Source organism: Geotrypetes seraphini, chromosome 7, assembly GCF_902459505.1.
Source record: "Geotrypetes seraphini chromosome 7, aGeoSer1.1, whole genome shotgun sequence".
In the NCBI taxonomy this organism is placed as follows: Eukaryota; Metazoa; Chordata; class Amphibia; order Gymnophiona; family Dermophiidae; genus Geotrypetes; species Geotrypetes seraphini.
Genome location: NC_047090.1, coordinates 110,555,052 through 110,569,157, shown reverse-complemented (window position 1 = coordinate 110,569,157; position 14,106 = coordinate 110,555,052). Strand labels below are relative to the sequence as shown.

The 14,106-nt window shown below is 44.3% G+C and overlaps 1 protein-coding gene across 2 annotated transcripts in view; it reads right to left on the bottom strand.

Moving 5' to 3' along the window:
* Positions 1 to 3,647, bottom strand: part of RGS6 (regulator of G protein signaling 6) — a 497,670-nt gene extending 494,023 nt beyond the window's left edge. Inside the window, exon 1 of one of the 2 annotated variants that reach the window (XM_033952620.1) lies at positions 3,557 to 3,647. The gene's annotated coding sequence lies outside the window, so the exon portion shown is untranslated. Of the gene's footprint in view, positions 1 to 280; positions 578 to 3,556 lie in introns of those variants that run through there. The other variant, XM_033952619.1, reaches the window with a different exon arrangement.
* Between the last annotated feature and the right edge of the window lie 10,459 nt (positions 3,648 to 14,106).

Genomic DNA, 14,106 nt, shown 5'->3' with positions numbered 1-14,106 from the left:
TTCGCTTCAACCGAACGTTCTGTCGCCTGCGTTCCAGCCCCACCACACACCACCTTGTGGATCCATCCGAGACTGGGAAAATCCCTGTAGCTGCGGAAGGGACACCCGCGAGTCTTCCCGTCTAATATTTCTGATTTTGAAAACCAAACACACAGGATTTCACTTCTTTTTTTTTTTTTTTGCAAATAATTCGAGAGGCATTTAGGGGGAAGAAGAGAGGGAGGGGGGAAGAAGCATGGAAAACATTCTTGGCAACGTTAATAGTAGGAGCTACCATTACCTTAGCAACCAAAGGATTGCCCCTCTCTCACTCTCCCTTCTGCTTTTGGTTTCTCCTCAGACACAGGGTCGAGCCTCCTGGATCATGGTTGCAAGCGAGAAATCCGAAAGACACTTCCAGTCCCTTAAGGCTTTCGCCTCTCAGAAATATTCTCCTGTCGGCGTTTCCAGCTGGAGAAGAGATTTGGACTTTCAGATTCACGGTTGTTAGGGAAAGGTAGATAAGGAAGGTTGACGAGCCTGTGGCATCACATTCATTTCTCCCTCACACACCTACACCAGCTCAGCATGTCCTTTTTTTTTTCTCCTCCTGGATGCAAACCGAGAGCTCCCCCCACCCCCACCCCCAACTGTGTGAAGTCCTGTGCCACAGAAGACAGAGCTAAAGGTGGGAGAAAGGCGAAGAAGCAGAGGCTGCAGCTTTAAGTGAAGAGATTTGCTCCCACGAGCAAAAGAGCAGCAGCAGCGTCTTGCCAGAGCCCTGGCTAGACAATACTTCAGCACCCAGGGCAGGCAAGTTTATTTGCAATCCAGCCCCAGCCCGATTCCTGCTCCTCTCCCCCCTCTTTGCCTGCCTCTAGTTCACACCGGTCTTTCTCCAGTTCTCTGGTAGGATGAGATTAGCACTCTTTCTGACTTTGCATAATCTATAGATATAGCTTAATCAACTTTCTATCTCCAGAGGCTTTACACCCTGAGAAACTCTTTCAGGGACCCCTGGTGTCTTCTGTAGATGGGTTTGGGTGGGAGGGAGCACTGATGAACACCTGTTTTGCATTGACTTCAGGGGTGAAAGTGAGTACACCCAAGAACCAAGGGAGAAAGTGCCACTGCCTGTAGCTTGTCCGAGTCCAGCACCTACTGGGTTAAGTAGTTGTCTCCCTTGGCCTGTTCATTTTGGGGAGGCAAAGACAAGGAAGAAAAAAGTATCCCAAAGTAAAAATGTCCAGTGTTACCAAACTCTGTTGAAGTTTAATATTTTGGAAATGTTTATTACAGGGATTGCCACAACCAACCTTTGGTGCCCTCAGAGACGGGCTATCAGCTCTTTCAAGTAATCGGATTGACAGTTTTTTTGGTATTTTTTTAACAGTTGTTAAGAAAACTAAGTTTACATGCATGAGAAGCACCATATTTCACTATGGTTGAAGTATATTCCTTCCCCCACCAAAAAAAAGAGGGGGGCAGTTCTGTAATTATGCATATGTAATTATGCATGCCATACATATGTAAGTGCCAAGGTAATTGATATTTATAAACTTCATGCTAGTCTATGGAACAGTACATAATTGCATTAACTCTTAAGTGCAAGGATGTGTATACTAGCAGAACATGTGAGGCATGTCAGCATCTGTACATATAATGAACACTTATGTGTGAACAAATACATCTGCCATTGACCTGGTGTTTACACCTAACTTTACATAAGAATAGCCCATCAAGCCCAGTAGCCCATTCTCAAGATGGCTAATCCAGGTCACTAGTACCTGGCCAAAACCCAAGGAGTAGCAGTATTCCATGCTATCGATTCAGAACAAGCACTGGCTTCCCCCATGTCTTTCTCAGTAACAGACTATGGACTTTTCCTCCAGGAACTTGTCCAAACCTTTCTTAAAAGCAGCTACGCTATCCTCTCTTACCACTTTAAGTGTATCAGGGCCAACTTATGTTAGTACATATTCTATAATACCATATTGACACACAGATGCTATTATATTGTAGACTTGGCACTCAGCACTTAGCATTGGCATGCCTATCTCAAGGTGCCCAGTTGTAGAATTGTACCCAAAGTGCCTGATGAAGGTTGGTCTTCCTGTCTCTCCGACCATTTCATCAACTCTGCATATGCACAAACAGATGCAGGTGGAGCAGAAAAATATATGCAAGCAAGGAATCAATGAGCCATGGGGTGGCAGAGAGACCATTCCATAACATGTGAAGAACACATGGATAAAGGCAGTAGAGTCATAACCCCAACCTCTTGGCAAAAGATAAAGGGACCAAACTCCACCGGCATCAGAAGAGGAGGTGTATGGTGATTAGAAATGAGCTTGCTGGTGAGGCCACAAATCCTGGCAGCATTATCAGAGAAAGCGCCCTTTGGCACTGAAGCTATGAGTCCCAGTCCTGCCACCCAAACCCGAAAACGGAGAACCTCACGGGTAATATGAAAAGGGGGCTAAAGGGCGGGGGAGAGGCAAGGAGAAGATGGTAACGGAGGATGAGGAAAAATGGCAACCAAAGAAGGTTTTGAATGGTTGAAAAGAGAAAGAGTCTGTACAACACGGAGAAGAGTATGGAAGAGCGACTGTACACAGATCTCTACCACAGAAAAACACATGTTATTTTTTACATTTAGCACGTGACTTTCAAGACCTTACATTCAACAGCGCTCTCTGATCCATATGTGAATCCACCCACATCCCTGCATATTATAGAATATCTAAACACCAATAAATATTCACTGCCCTACTACACAAACCACCTTCTGGCCCCCATAACTCCCTTTAGATATACCCACACACCCCTACATCTGCCCTCACAGACTCCTCATCCAGACATGTAAGCATACTGAGTCACTGAAGAAAGACTTCTAGAGTAGGAAAATCAAACAAAACCACTGCTCCAAAGGATAGCAGAGTAGGTATGCAAATCACATGTAAATGAAGAATAGGAAATTGTTCCCGATATTTTAAAAAATTCTGCTGAAACTTTTAGCACATTTTTTGAAATTCTTTCCTTAATGTTGAATCTTTTCAGCTGCTCAGGGATGGAGAAACATTTAGCGTTGGAGTAAAGGGACCATCTGAGATTAAGTATGACACTTCAGCTCAAATAACCCCAAATCTGTGATGGCTCAAGTAGCACCTGGTTCCTGACCTCCCATCCTGAAGATTTCCCTGTTGGCTTAATGACCTTCATTATACTTCCCATAGGACAGATGTCTCTATATGTCCTCCTTACTTCCATTGCTTTAAGTGGATGTTTCAATTTGTCTTCCTTTTTCTGGAGCCATAGGTAACCCTACCCACATCCTCCCTATGGCCCCACAGAAAATAGCCTTTGTAGTACTGTAGGGTCAAGCATCATTAGATCCTCCTTCACATTAGCTTAGATCTTCTCAAATTCAGCATGGTCCAATAACAACCAGAACTCAGATAGCTAGGGACTGAGCCAAGTGGATTAACAATGTGAATTAATTTCTCCCTTTAGGTCAGGTTTAGAGAGAGTGAATTTCATTCCTCCCAAAGTCAGTTTATAGACAAAGGAAACTTACCTATCCTTGTTTTGATACTTCCACACAGAGAACTCTGATTTTTATCAAGCTTGAATCGAATGAAATGCTATGACCTAGAAGTACTGTTTGCTCTGTTGGTTCCATCTAATAAACGAGCAGAGGAGTGGCATATTGATTAGAGCAGCTGCCTCAGCACTTTGAGGTTGTGAGTTCAATCCCCATTGCAGCTCCTTGTGAGTCACTTAACACATCATTGCCCAGGTACAAAATAAGTACCTATCTAAAATATATAGACCCTATATCAAGTCCCTTATCCTTTAATATCTATTTATTCCAAATACTAAATGTGTGATGGCCCTGAGTAGGTTAGAAGCAGCAAGTCTGGTTTGCATTTCATCTGACCTCTAGTGGTCAGAATAGAATATTTCAGCTTACTTATGTTATACTATGTTAAGATACTGATCTGCATAATTGTGTTCTCACTTCTCAAATGTTTTTCTATTCTGTTAACAAATATTTTGATTTACTATTATATCACATCACACCATATTTTTTAAAAAAACTATGCAAAGCTTATTTTCTGCATAACTGTCAAAATGACCAATTTCAATAAAATTTGGAATATAACATTCTTTATTTATTTATTCAATTTTCTATACTATTCTCCCAGGGGGGCTCAGAACAGTTTACATGCATTTATTTAGGTCCTCAAGCAGTTTTCCCTGTCTGTCCTGGCGAGCTCACAATCTATCTAATGTACCTGGGGCAATGGGGGGATTAAGTGACTTGCCCAGGGTCACAAGAAGGAGCGTGGGTTTGAACCCACAACCTCAGGGTGCTGAGGCTGTAGCTTTAACCACTGTGCCACACACTCTGAATAAATTTGCAATAAGCCTTTATTCACACTGGCCACCTCACTTAAATGACATCATCATCACCTAATGATTATCATCATAATATGCATAGATGCCATTCTGCTTTAAACATAAAACAGTTACCATGGTTTTCAGTGAGAAGGATCTGATCCTTAATAAAAAATTTGGATCTGGAAAAAGGGTTATAGTTCTTGTAGACTAGTGCAAGAGTTTCCAGAAAAGAGACAGAAGAGGGTAAGCCTAGAATATGTTATGAAGAAATTGTGAGAAACAGGTTCAACTGATCACCAGTCAGGAAGCAGCAGGGCTTGATCAGTTTGCACTGAAGATAACCTCGCAACAGTTGAAAAACCAGGCGGTGAAGTGACGTTGGGGTCCTTTGACTAAGGCGCGCTAGCCGATTTAGCGTGCGCTAAATGCTAACATGCCCATTATATTCTATGGAAGCGTTAGCATTTAGCACATGCTAATATATAGTGGACGCTAAATCAGCTACCACACCTTAGTAAAAGACCCCCCTTGTTTGAGAGAGGTGGCCGACATGAGTGAAGGCTTATTGAAAACTTATTCAGGCTGATATATTTCAAATTTATTGAGACTGGTCTAGGTTTGACAGAATTATGTAGAAAACAAGCTATAGCTTTCTTGAAACACAGTGTACATATTTTATGTATGTTGATATTTTCTTTTCTTCTCAGGCAACACCCAAATGTTGAGAGAGAAAGAGCAGTGGAAGCGCTGGTGGTGCTAATTATGAAGAGCAAAGGCCAGGAGAGGAATGTGGTGGCAGAAGAAGGGCTGTGCTGAATGTGCAGCGAGTATTCATGTAGAGCAGGGATCTCAAAGTCCCTCCTTGAGGGCCGCAATCCAGTCGGGTTTTCAGGATTTCCCCAATGAATATGCATTGAAAGCAGTGCATATTCATTGGGGCAATCCTAAAAACCTGACTGGATTGCGGCCCTCAAGGAGGGACTTTGAGACCCATGATGTAGATCAGGGTTGCCCAAGTCCGGTCCTTGAGATCTACTGGCAGGCTAGGTTTTCAGGATATCCACAATGAATATGCATGAGAGAGAGATTTGCATACCAAGAAGGCAGTGCAGGCAAATCTCTCTCATGCATATTCATTGTGGATATCCTGAAAACCTGGCCTGCCAGTAGATCTCGAGGACCGGACTTGGGCAGCCCTGATGTAGAGCGTGATACAGCCCTTAGCACCTGACTTCAACATCTCCCTCAAGAAGACCCAGCCATGATATTTAGGAGGAACAATTTTCAAAAGAGACCATTCCTAAGTTTTGGAGTAAAATATTGGCTATCTTCAGTAAGCTGCTGCTGACAATTCATTCCAGCAGTCATACAGCAATACAGCAGCTTAAATAAAGTACAAGAAGTGCTTCCCTAGAAAGCACTTTTAGCCAGTGGAGTACCAAGGGAGGGGGGGAGCCCCCCCCTGGTGCACACCTTAGGGGGGGTGTATAGCCGGCCAGGTCCCATTCGTCCGGTGCCGGTCCGCCCAGGGCCAGCAAGATCGCATTGGGTCCATCGGCAGCGTCTGGGCTGCAACGGCGATGAGCAGCATCGGCGCCCCCCCCTGACCCCCCCCCCCGCGATGCAATTCATGATCGACAATGCCCCCTCCACCCCCATGATGACACTTAAGATCAGCAATGGGCCTCCTACCCCTGGCATCCACAGAACTTCAGATTGGCAACGCGGTGCTCAGTCAAAAGCTTCCCCTTTGACTGAACTGCCTGGGCGGAAACAGGAAGCTGAGTCAGAGGGAGCTTTGGACTGAGCACCAAGTTGCCGATCTGAAGTTCTGTTGATGCCGGGGGTAGAAGGAGGCCCGTTGCCGATCTTGTTGCCAAAATATGAAAGGTGAGAGGAAGGGAGAGAGATGGGCCTGTGGTGGATGGAGAGATTGAGAGAAGAGGGCAGATGATGGAAGTGGAGAGAAGAGGGCAGAAGATGGAAGTGGGGAGAAGGGGGAGAGAGAAGAGGGCAGATGATGGAAGTTGGGAGAAGGGGGAGAGAGAAGAGGGCAAATGATAGAAGTGGGGAGAGAGAAGAGGGCAGATGATGGAAGTGGGGAGAAGGGAGAGCAAATTCTGAATGGAAGTGGAGAAAGAGAACACATACTGGATGGAAGGAGGGATAAAGAAAAAGGATATATGCTGGATGGGGGAAGAAGAAAGAGTTAGTGAGATAGTGGAGGGGTGAAGGAAAGGGGTGGCATGCTGTGGGTACACACAGTGAAAAGAGGGAAACTGAGGACTGCATAGTAAGAAATAATTTAATTTAGACGGAGGCAGAAAATAAAGAAGACCAGAGAAGGAAAGGGAAGAGAGAGGAGAGAGAGATGCCAGAGAACGGGGAAGGAGACAGAGATATCAGATCTGAGTGGAGGAAATAAGAGAGAGATGCTAAAAACCACAGGGGGAAGGGAAAGAGAGATGAAAGGAGAAAGACGCCAGACCATGAGGTAAAAGAGGGAAGATGATGAATGCCAGACCAAAGGGGGTGGGGATCTAGAGGAGAGATGGCAGAGGGAGACAGACAGTTTCTGGAAGGGGCAGACTGTGGATGGAACGGGCAGATGCTGGATTGAAGAGACAGGGCAGACGCTGGAAGGAAAAGAGTGAAAAGAAGATAAAAGCAGAAACCATAGACAACAAAAGGTAGAAAAAAATCATTTTATTTCTATTTTGTCATTAGAATATATCAGATTTGAGATATATATCCTGCTAGAGACATATCTGGGGACTGCAAAGCCCAGGCAGTGCTTCTTTAACTAGATGGAAGGGGTAGAGAAGAAGGGCACATGATGCAAGGAGGTGATAAATAAAAAGAGGGCACATGATGGGGGGAAAAGGATTGAGTTAGGGAAAAACTGAAGGTGGTAAGGGAAAGAGGTGGCGAGCTGTAGGTAGACAGTAAAAAAGGAAATTGATGAGAGGGTAGTAAGAACGTAATCTAGATGGATGCAGAAAATAAATTAAAAAGGAAAATGAGGGAAGAAAGGGATTGCAGAAGAGAGGTGTGGGAGAGGGAAGGAGAGGAGAGAGATGCCAGACCAATGGGGTGAAAGGAGAGATGGAAGGGGGAGGCATACAGTTTCTGGAAGGGGCATAGAAGGAGATAAGATGCCATAAAGGGGCAGAGAGATGGCAGACAGTGGATGGAAAGAAGAGAGCAACAAGAAGATGAGGAAAGCAGAAACCAGAGAAGACAAATGTAGAACAAAAATTTTCTATTTATTTATTGCTTTAGGAGACATGTGTCACTGTTTCTGTGGTGTTGCATTGTATGCAGAGTCCAGCTTCTTGCTGGTTCAATTTAACCTTTGTCTATGTATTTCTATTTTATCCCCCCTTTTACAAAACTGTGGAGCATTTTTTAGCGCCAGTCTTGGTGGTAGCAGCTCTGATGCTCAGAATTCTATGAGCGTCAGAGCTGTTACCACAGTGGCTAAAATCCACACTACAGTTTGTAAAAGGAGGAGGGGTTAGTTTGTGATGACATATTCCATACTAGGCGAAGGTGTTTTCTGTGTTCTGTGTGTTCGAAAGACATGGTTTTCTGTTAGGATTGATGGTGTAGGACTGATCTGTACTACTCTGTCTTGTTTAGTTTTACAATGGGTGTATTGATGTACTGCTCACTGCAGTATGTAAGATGCTGCCTTTTCCTAGGTACTCATGTGTGACATGTGGCTTGTTACTAAAAATCATGTTTTTCATACAGATGGGGGGTGTCAAAAAATGATGGGCCTTGGGTGTCACATATGCTAGGTACACCACTGCTTTTAGCAGAGTGAGTTGCTAACCAAGTAAACTGCTGAAATTTGGGCAATCATGAGGAGACAGATGCTTAACATTCCTTTATATTGTGTTTAATCACTTTACCATTTGGAGATCAATATTTAAAAGGGTTTAACTGGGCAAGAACATAAGAACATAACATAAAAAAAGGCTTTTTCCCAATCAAGCCCTGCTGAGGGAGCCAGCAGGTATGAATGCTCATGCCCAAACTTAGGCATTAAGGCCTGAATTCTCTAAATGGCACCATTGTCAGCAGCCGCCTTAAAAGTGGCTGCCAGTCGTATGTCATTAATGCAACCGTGCTGTTTAGAGAATCGTGCCTCTGATTAGTGTTGTCAGATTTCCTCTTTGAAAAAAAAGGATGCCTGGTCCCGCTTTATTCCGCCTCCAGTCCTGCCCCATTCCACCTCCGGCTCCACCCCATTCCTCCCCAGTCCCACCCCTCCACGAACCTCCCCAAGTTCAAAGGCCGTATTTGGAAGCCTTCGCGCATACATGGACATCAATGCAATGATGTCAAGTTTCAAGTTTAATTAATTTTAATATACCGACCATCGACGTGCACCTGGCCGATTTACAATGCTAAAAATGAAAGGTTAAAATTAATTTTTGTAGGGGGTTGAAATTTGAACATTAAATAGACAAATTACAAATACAGACATGAGCTTGAGGGGAGAGTTAATAATTACATCATTAAAAACAAATTAATTAAAGGGAAGAGAGGAGGAGGATAAAACACCAGGAATGGGGATCGCTTCTTAAAAGCGGTTAGTGTTTATTTTGCGTGCGCATATAACATCATCACAGTGACGGCCGCGCATGCACAAAGGCTTCCCGACACGGCCTCTGAGATCAGGATTTCCAAAATCCGGACAAACTGCTGGGTTTTGGAAATCCCTCTGGGCGCCCGGACAGTCCTCTAAAAAGAGGACATGTCTGGGTTTCCCCAGACATTTGGTAACACTACCTCTGGCAAAGATAGGTGCTGGAAATGTAGGCCAGGGTTTTCAAGGCCTACATTTCCTGTGCCTATCTATGACGTGAATTGCACCACCGGAGGTGCCTTAAGCCACTTCCAGCGTTAGCCACACCTACAGTAGCATTAGGCACTGATGGCACCTCCAATGGTGCAATTCCAGCACCATTTTTAGGCGCTGGTAGATATCCTAAAATTTGTTTTAAGTAGCATTTTAAATTGTGTTTTTTCACTTAACTTAGGCATCTGCTGGCATCTAAGTTAAGGCGCCATTTAGAGAATATGAGCACATACCCTTTACAGAATATTATATAGTGCCAATTCCCGTGCATAACTTCAGGTGCCAGACTTATGCCTGCTGAAACCCGGTATAACTGCTGACTTACTGAGACAGTATTCTCTAACTACACATGCAACTTTTGGAATGCCCCGAGACACCTATGCCATGTCCCTTTTTGAGTTACGCACTATCAGAGTTAGATGCCCTGTCTTATAGAGCAGTGTGCAGCCAGATAAGCACGCAAATTGTAATGAGTGCCAATTAACATCAGTAATTGTTGTTAATAATAATAATAATAACTTTATTTTTTCTATACCGCCACAATCTTACAACTTCTAGGCGGTTTACAGTGAAGAGAGCTGGACAGTCAGCGAATTACACAATACAAATAGCGAGGATGTCACAGTACAGTCAGCGAATTACAGAATACAATTAGCAAAATACAATACAATTAGTGCAATACACATATTTCTCAAGTTATCTATTGAATAGTGCTGTCTTAATTTCTTTCCGAAATGCGCCATAGGTCAACCTAGCTCTGTTGATGTATTTGCCTAGCCAGGTCTGCTTGTTATCCAGGTAACCCATGTACACATCTCAGCAGTGCACCCCAATTTGAGTGCCATATTTACAATCCGGAGGGAAATGCATACAATTGATTGATTGATTTAGATTTATATCCTATCCTCCCAGAAGTGCTCAGAAGGGGTTATACTTTTACATACATAATAAGACATAACAGGGTTTACATAATAAAGTAATGTAGAGCTTGGTAGTACATTTTAGATCATGACATGATAGGACAATACATAGGGGAGCAATATAGTACTCAAAAAGCATGGCAATACTTAATAGGATATGACAGGACAAGACCTCATACAGCATGGGGTGGTGATGTTATGAGTTTGATATGACATTGCGGTAACTAATAGAGCTTGACAGTACGAAGCATGGTAAGGCAGTACATAACAGAGCATGACAGTACGTGGTATGAAAGATAATACATACAGGAGCATGGCAGGAAAATACATACCTGTGAATGATAATATATGCTAGGTGTGGTATAGCATGGAATGTCTGATAAAGTGTGGAAGTATCAGCAATAACAGTGCATGACAGTACGTGGCATGGCAAGATAGTACATGATGGTGCATGATCAGATGTGTTAGGCATGACATAGTATGGAATTTATGGCAGGGCATGGTTGATCAGTGATGGTTGATCTTGTTGCGTAGATAGTGGTATTTATACTGCAGCCATTTCACAAAAGCTTGTTCAAGTATTCTATAAAAGTTGTTCCATGCAGAGCATTCTTTATAGAATTCAAGCATAGCACGCCATTTACAGAATCTAGGCATTGGCGTGCAAAGAGAATGAAGAGAGGACAAATTTTCCACGTCCCTGCGGAATCTCTCTGTCCCCCTTCCCATCCTCGTGAGCTCTGTCCCTGTCCCTGCCCCATTCCTGCAAGCTCTGTCCTCATCTGCACAAGCCTCGAGCACTGTAAAATCATAAGTATTCGAGGCTTGTGTGATTAAGGCAGAGCTTGAAGGAATGGGACAGGAACAGAGACAGAGCGCACGGGGACAGGGACAGAGAGATTCCACAGGGACGGGGAAAATTTGTCCTCGTGTCATTCTCTATGCTGATATTCTGTATTTTTGTGGAAGCAAGAGGAACATAAATATGGGCCCCAGTTATAGAATTGCACATCACACGTTGGGCAGTGAGTAGTAAGAAATCGCTGTATTTTCAGCGCTGCCTGATATGGCTTATTTGTGTTCCAGTAGTCTTTTATAAAATACTTTGGTTTTGTTTTTTTAAGTACACAGACCTGAACACCTGCTGTCTGACTCTGCACAAATTATTCTCTTTATTCCTATTGCCTCAAGCACCTGCTTAAATATTTATGGGCCCCAGCGGCGTAGTAAAGGTAAGTGGCACCTGAGGCACGCCTCCCTTTCCCTTTCCCTTTCCCTTTCCCTTTACAATTTCTCTGGTGTGAGCAGAATGCCCACATCAGTGTTGGCTCATCCTTTGAGGTAACTTCCTAGGCACGGGTCCCAGAAGTGATGTCAGAGAGAGCGCTTATGCAGGCAGCAACCTCACGCCGGGGAAGTAAAATAGATACGGGGAAGACAAGGGGCGCATGCACGCAGCAAGGAGAGGAGCAGGGGGGGAGCAGAGAGGAGGAGGGGTTCTGTGCCCTTAGGAAGACCACGCTCAGGGTCGACCGCACCCCTGCACCCCCTTACTATGCCACATTTACAAAGCTGCAAGTAGTGGTTCTGCTGTGGAAATGCACCGGAACCCATAGGGCTGAAATTGGCTTCAGTGCATTGACCACGGCAGCATCACTGCTGTGGCTTTGTAAAAGGAGCCCTTAGTGTGAATTAAAATAATGCTGCAAACAATCTTCAGTGTCATTTGGAAAAAAAATTAAAATGGAGTGGAGGGGTGGCCTAATGGTTAGAGCAGAGTACTAAGAACCACTGAAGCCTGCTTCAAATCTCACTGCAGCTCCTTGTGTTCTTTGGCAACTCATTTAATCACACATTAACTCAGGTCCAAACTTATGGTGGGGGAGTTATGAATGTGGGCTACCATTAAGACATTATTTTACTGTTAACCCCAGTAATTAGCAGCTAGATTTTCAGAAGGTTGTGTTTGTGAGGAGCTAGCTAGAATAAAGGTAGACAAAGCGATGGGGCCAGATGGTGTACATCTGAGGGTGCTGAAAGAACTTGGGGAAGTTCTGGTAGCTCCGCTGACTGACCTTTTCAATGCGTCTCTAGAGTCGGGAGTGGTACCGGAGGATTGGAGAAGGGCGGATGTGGTCCTATTTGGCATAATTCAAATATCATTGTTGGAGGGGAACCATTGCACTGGTCTTCATGGATGGAAAAAGGCATTTGGTGTATTAGTCAACCATTTAGAAAATAAATCTCTACTGACCTTTCAACAACTGCAATCTAAATTTGGCCTTTCTTCTATCAAATTTTACAGATGTTTTCAGTTACATCATTGTTTAAAAAAATTGGAATGGCTTTTAAAGTCTAAAACTTCTTTAGTTTCTAAGTTTTTGGAATTTTGTCAATAGGTACTACTCAGGGTCATACGACCTCGCTGTATTACAAGTTTTTTATCTCGTCATCTTTATCCCAAAATAAGTGTATAAAATGTACATGGAATTCTGAATCCACCTGGTCTGGCTTTGAAGAGCAATGGTTTCATTTTTTCAAGTTTTCATAGCGCCCCACACTTTCTTTCTTTTTTTTTATTATTTATTTATAATTTTCAATTTACATATTCTAATATAATAAAACCCTAAGCCGCGCATGCGCACTCCCATATGCGTGAGCCCGTTTTCCGTGAGCTGTAGGGACCCGCAGGTAGGAGTGCGCATGTGCATGCAGCATTTTCCTCCCCCATACCTTCCTCCTTACCTCCATGCCCTACCATTCTCTCCCCCTCGGCTCCCTTTCCTCCTTGAACTTCATTGGGCAGCAGCAGCATTTACAATTAATTGCTGTTACCGGCTTCAGGTCTTCCTCTCTGGCGGGTCCTGTCTTCATGAAAACATGAAGTAGGCAGGACCCGCCAGAGAGGAAGGCCTGAAGCCGGCAACAGCAGCAAATTTTAAACGCTGCTGTTGCCCGAAGAGGAGGAACGGCGGGGTCGGAAGAGGCAGAGCTGCGGCTCCCCGAGCTACGATTTCTGCCGTTGGCTCCTTCGGTCCCGGCTGTCTCTCTAAAGACGCAGCGGCGGCTCCTCTCAAGATCCCCGACTGCAGACTTCCGACGCAGGTGGGGATTGTATCCCGTTTCCTCCTTCCTTCCTTCCGACGGCAAGGATGGGTCCCAAAGTGACAGGCTGAGTCAAGAACTGGTTGAGTGGAAGGCGACAGAGGGTAGTGATCAATGGAGATTGCTCTGAGGAAAGGGATGTTACCAATGGTGTGCCTCAAGGTTCTGTTCGTGGGCCTGTTCTTTTTAACATTTTTATAAACGATATTGCTGAAGGGTTGTTGGGTAAGATTTGCCTCTTTGTGGATGATACATAATCTGCAATAGAGTAGATACGCCAGATGGTGTGAATAACATGAAAAAAGACCTGGCGCAGCTTGAAGAATGGCCTGAAATTTGGCAGCTAAAATTTAATGTTGAGAAATGAAAGGTCTTGCATTTGGGCTGCAAAAACCTGAGGGAACGGTACGGTTTAGGGGGTGAAGAACTTATGTGCACAATGGAAGAGCGGGACTTGAGTGTGATTGTATGTGATGATCTTAAGGTGGCCAAACAGGCGATAGCTAGAAGGGTGCTAGGTTACATAGGGAGAGGTATGGGGCGACAGGTCAAAAGCGCGCGCCGACAACCCAGCGCAGACAACTGAGCGCAAGGCGGAAGCGCGCCGAAGAAAAACAGTATTTTAAAGGGCACCGACAGGGGGGGAACCCCCCCCACCCCACACTTTACTTAACTGAGATCGCGCCAGCATTGTGGGGGGTTGTAACCCCCCACATTATACTGAACACTTTTTCCCTAAAAAAGAGGGAAAAAGTTAAGTTTCCAGTAAATGAGGGGGGTTACAACCCAGAAGTTAACCAGGCACTGGCAGATAACTCAGTGCCTAAA